This window comes from Nicotiana tomentosiformis, chromosome 12 (assembly GCF_000390325.3).
Source record: "Nicotiana tomentosiformis chromosome 12, ASM39032v3, whole genome shotgun sequence".
Lineage (NCBI taxonomy): Eukaryota > Viridiplantae > Streptophyta > Magnoliopsida > Solanales > Solanaceae > Nicotiana > Nicotiana tomentosiformis.
Window position 1 is genome coordinate 90,563,246 of NC_090823.1, and position 5,811 is coordinate 90,569,056.

The window sequence follows — 5,811 nt, forward strand, 5'->3', positions numbered from 1 at the left end:
CATATGAAGGCATGTAAGGTTATAATGCGTTGGGACTCGAACCCAATATCTTATTATCATGGTGCACTAGTACTTAAACCGGTGTCTTACCTTTAAGGTGCAATGGGACTTGAACCCCGTCTTACCCTCAACCAATCTATGTGTTATTTAATGAATTTAAGTGGGTCCCATATATTTCATAGGAAAATGGTGAAAATCTATATATATATTTGAGAGACTTAAGTCCGGTTACGTGGCATGCCTCAATGCACGGGGATTGCCTTTTTCTTTTCTCTCAATTTTTTTGTGCTTTCTCCTATTTTTTCCCTTTTATATCTGAAAAAGTCAACGGTTAAATTATTTTGGGAAACCCAAACGTTTTCGCTTATAATGGTTTCCAACCGTTTCAAACAAACCCTTTATTCTTCTACTACTCTCTCTTCCATGGAAAAAAAGTTGTTACTCTTTCCTTTCTTTGCAATTTGGACAACCCTAGCCAATGTAAAAATTACATCACATGTGGTGATCTGAATTGAAATCCAATAGATGCCATTCAAGTTGGTAATTTAAGCGACAAAAAGGGCCGGTAAATATTTTTGCTTTTTTAAAAATATATCAAAAACTGGAAATGTATTTTCCAGATTGTTCTTCTTTTTTTTCTCTCTTGATTTCTTTTAATTGAAAAAATAAATTTTGATTGTGATTTCAGTAGAAGTTGTCACAACAATTTCAAGCTTTTCGTTACTTGGCCTCACTTTTTTGGTGCTTCAATCACAAAGGAGAAGAGAAGTATTTTTTTTTCAGTAAAAGATCAACCACTATTATCATTACTTGATAATGTTTTCCTTCTCCCCTTTCTCTTCTAAGTTAATTTTTGCACCAAGATCTATTTCTATTTAATTACTGTGTCTACTTCCCGAATTTGCTTCACTTAGATACTAACATAAACTTGCGAGTAATAGTAGCTATTTTAATGATACATATTTTATCGTTCCCACCCGATGTTTACATCAACGAGGAGAACATCTAATATGTTTCTTTACATAATCTGTTAGCACTTACTTATATTCGATCAATATGAATTTTTAGATGGAAAGTAGACAAATGCAAATTAATTTTGCCGATTCTTTTGCGGATCTTATTTTATTTAATTTTTGTGATAAATGACAAATGGTGTTGATTTTGTGACAGACAAATAGTGTTGATTTGTGACAAAGTTTAACATTGGAAGTACAAGGTAGACCGGTGGTAGTGATGGTGGCTCTACCCCTACTTCTTCCATTGAGGTTTGTCATTTGGGTAATTTCATAAAAAATAATATTTCTGTATTTTCTACTTTTCTTGAATTTATTGGTTGATACTTTTTGGTAGGATTGTATAAGGATCATGTTTTATTTAGGATACCTATTAGAAATAAGCCTTCTGGAGTGTTTTACCTTTCTAAGCATCTTAATTTTGATAATAATGATTGAGAAGCCTGAAACTTTATTTTAAGTGCAGTAAATTGGTTGATATGTCGTTTGTATATAGAAATTTTGGACCCAAATGAAGATATATTATGTGCTACTCAAAGGAAAATACATTCTCCGCTTATTTATCATCATTTAAAGTCTTTCAAGGATCTATTTATCTTTCTTCTTAAATATTTTGCCTTTGTTCTATTTTCTAGATATATTGATTTATTATTTAAAAGAAAAAAACTAATTTGATATATGTCTTCTAAATACGTGTCCAATTTAAATAAGTAACATCTACCTGTGATCCTTCATCCATTTAAACTCATTATTTCATAACTCAATTACTTCCATATTCATCCTTTTTGATTGCTCGTTATTTTAATTCGCTTCTAATGTGTTCCTTTGTTGTTCAAGTCTACTGCTTGACTTTTGAGGTTTTGGTTCTCATACCCACGTTTCAAAAGATTTATTTTTTGGATTGACATTGCTGCATTCATTGATATGGATTTAGAAGTTTCACCTTTTCATCACTTTTCAACATGATCAAAGGGCCATGAGCCCATGAGAGTCTCGTAAGGTTTAATTGATACAACCTTTTATTTTTCTTATTGGTTGGTATGTATATATTTTGCTGCTTCTTGCATTTCTTTGTTAGTTTACACCAGTCAATCATTACAAATTTGTGAATGGATATTTCCTAAGATCTCTACACAGAGTTTCTTGCTCTTTAGTTATCCTAATTATGAGTTTATGTTTTGATGTTAAGCAATATTCTAGATTCCATCTTTGGTATGACTTTGCGTTTATTGGATTTTCTTTTTGGTTGTTTATTTTTTGTATTTATAGTTTAAGTTGCGTAACTGTGTAAGAATGTGTGTTTTATGCATGTTAGAATTGGATACATTCATCATTATGCTATTCAAATTTGGTACAAATTTTTTGCACTTCAATTGGTGTTTTATCTCATGTGTCTCTGTATTAAATTTCTTCTTTTTCACTTTTTATATCAGGTTTTGAGAGAGTATGAGTCGCTAGGGGTACTCCGGTGAAATTTTTACTCTTTGTCATTTTCCATTCCATTTGGATTTCATAGTGTTCGTTTTCAAATTAGATATTCGGTTTTGGCAAGGTATGAGTTTAAGCATATGGATTTGGGTGAAACTTTTATATCTTCTTCTTCTTCCTCCTCCTCCTCCTTACCGTTTGGATGCCACAATATTTTTTTGAAAGTGATTTGTAAGAGACAAAGATTAAAAAAAGGAAAACTGAGATAATTATGTTTGTATGATTATTGAAAAGATAGAAAGTACAATCAATAAGAGTTATCACTCTCTTCACCTTTCCTTCTTAAGGTAATAATCCAAATAGTGACTAACTACAAAAAAAATTGGATGAAGAAAGAAAAAATGAAAGAAGGATACGAAGTGGGAGGGAGGGGTGCAAAAGAATCCAAACAGGATTTCAAAGATAATAGATCGAATACTTAAAGTGGAAAAAGACGTAGGTTTCTTATGATGTTCAGCAGTAGTATATAAGCCTTGATAGAAACGTAGAAAACACATTTTTTCAGTCTATTTCTCAAAACATTTCACTAACATCAAATAACCAATAATTTATTTATTAAATCTTTTGGATTTGCATTGTATATGATTTTATTCTCATCTCTCTGTGTTTCCTCACTTGGTGTTTCGAGCTTATTTTGGCAGTAGCGGGGACGGTGTTGATATCTCTATTTTTTAGCTTATCAATTTAATAGCATGTAAGCTTTCTTTCTAATCATAGATCTCATGGGTTGCATGTTAGTTTCCTCGAACATACTTTTAGACCTCTGTCGTTTATATAGCTCTCTACTCTGTTCGCAGCGAGTGAAAAAAATTATTACTCCCTCTGTTCCAATTTATGTGAACCTGTTTGACTGGGCACGGAGTTTAAGAAAAAATAAAGACTTTTGAAATTTGTGATCCTAAACGAGTCAAAATGGGGCCCAAAGTATTTGTGTGGTTATAAAAGATTCTCATTAAGGGTAGAATTGGAAGTTTAAGTTAAATTATTTCCAAATTTAGAAAGGGATCATTCTTTTTGGAACGGATCAAAAAGGAATTAGGTTCACATAAACTGGAACGGAGGGAGTAGTAGCTCCATTTCATGTTTAAGGTCTAGAAGTTGAAATGATCATTTCATTGATGCCCCGTCTAATTGGTTGGAGTTCAGACTTATATTGCTTCCATGTTAAAAATGAGAGTTGAATCCAAAGGTTTAAAGGATTTCAAGGGATCAAAAAGCTCGAGTACCTTATAGCTTCATGATTCCTTGCTCTTTTTTTTGTTCAATATTGTACAATAATTGATAATTGATATTATTCAAGTACAAAAGGTAAACCTTTAATATTCTGATAAGGTTTTCCCTAAATTAGATGTGCTGATCGAGAACTCTTCCCGTTACCTTCTACATGTCTTATTAATCTTGAAGTTGAATGTTCTGCACTCAGTATTAAAGTATAGAGGATCTCTTAGTTTTTTGCTTGATATTTCGTAACATAGAGCATATTTATATTGCAGTCTTACTTGGATGATGTTACTGCAACTTAGTAACCAAATAAGTACTTTTTTTATGCAGGGCTACAACTGAACATTCAAATAATTACCCTCCAAAGCAATAACAAACTGTGAGACACTCGAGAAATGGGAAATAGTCATGTAGTAAATATTACAAAGACCATAAACAGCTTACAAAAAGTCTGACAACAAATAATGAAGTCTTGTAACTTTTGTCGAAAGAAAATGCATATATTACCATTGAAACAAACTCAAATTATCAAGTTAGTACTAAAGTGAGGAACATGTTGCGAGAAAGCTTATAATCATCACATAATCCAAGAAAATATGTATCATTATTTTTTTGATCAGTGATTGTATATTATTCTTCAGTTAACATGCCCAGAAAGAATATGCAGTTTTCATGATTTCTATATACACTAAACATTGAACTCATATGGCAAAAGGTGAATTTTGTTGCTCTTATATTCATTTCAAATGCATTACCTCCAATTGTCACTTTTAGTACAAAGATGTTGAGAGATCAAAGCATTTAGTAGACCTTCTAAAGCACTAAGATATCTTTTATGCTACACTTGATTCTTCAGTGTGTACTTCCTCAGATGATATGTTAGTAACTTATTTAATTTTCAAAGTCACAATTTTAGTTGTAGTTTCAAGTGGATGTTTAATTGGTTTAACGATAGTTGTCTTTATCATTCTGCTGAAAAATTTATATCTTCAATCTCCACTGTTAAAGGTAAATGATATATTTTGAAATTTAAAAAGGTATTTTACTATCGCGCGAAGCGCGGACAAATTATCTAGTAGTATAATAAGCCAAAGTGCAACTGAGACTCACCTTGAGCCCTTAATTAAAATATTCTCACTTCGAATTGTTTATTTTCAAATTCTGTCAAATTTATCGTGCGAACTCAGAGTTCAATTGGATCTTTAATCACTAAGAATTTAGATCCTATGAAGTTCTTCTATGAGAAACCACCTGCTTAAAACCACCACAAAGAAAGCATTGTTACGTTAGCAACCAAAAAAAAATTATAATGACTGATTATTGGCGGTTGGAAAAAATGTATAAAATTAGATTATTTGACAACAAAATTCGTCGACAATATAACCAATCAAAATTGATTTTTGATTTTTCTGTTTCTTTATTCCATTTCTATTTCTTAAATCCCTCATCAATTGTAATATATATAACTCAGTAACAATCCTTGGCTAGTAGTTGGTTCAAAATCTTATGGCATTGCATAAATATTGAAAAATTTATCGTTTCTAGTTCTTAAAAATCTTTCAATCAAATGATCATTGTCTCATGTTTGGATATGAAAGACAATAATATATTATCAAAAATAGGTGCTTTCAACAAAAAGAACAAAGAAAAACGCGATAAAATGAAAAATATAGAAATTATGAAATCCAAGCTTTACCTTAAAACCGATCGGTGTATTAAATCATACCTCAACATTAGTGATTGCTCTCCAAATTATGACCAATCAATTTTGAAACCATACCTAAATAGTGTTGCTGACATTTCAAAGCAACAGTAGTATGCTGAAATGGCTTGGGATTCGAAGACTGTGATTTTATACTTATTGGTTGCATTAGTCATTGTTTTCTAGTTCTCGTAATGAGATTAATCAGAACATGGGCCGAAGAAGAATCAAACTCAAGCTTCCATTGGATAGAGACTCGTGCTGATAACGTGTTAAGAAACTAAGCTCAAAGTAACAGTATGAAACAATAAAATAGAAAATAGATGTAGAGAGGACGAGAGAACTTTCTTATTTCATCTAGTGTTTTCCAAGTGTGTATAATATGAC

General features: G+C 31.4%; 1 long non-coding RNA gene across 1 annotated transcript; it reads left to right on the plus strand.

Moving 5' to 3' along the window:
- Positions 1-1,169: 1,169 nt before the first annotated feature.
- On the plus strand, positions 1,170-4,367 carry LOC104104578 (uncharacterized). The gene is made up of 3 exons (XR_004509204.2): positions 1,170-1,265; positions 2,447-2,565; positions 4,053-4,367. It is a non-coding gene; the product is annotated as an uncharacterized lncRNA (long non-coding RNA).
- Positions 4,368-5,811: the final 1,444 nt, after the last annotated feature.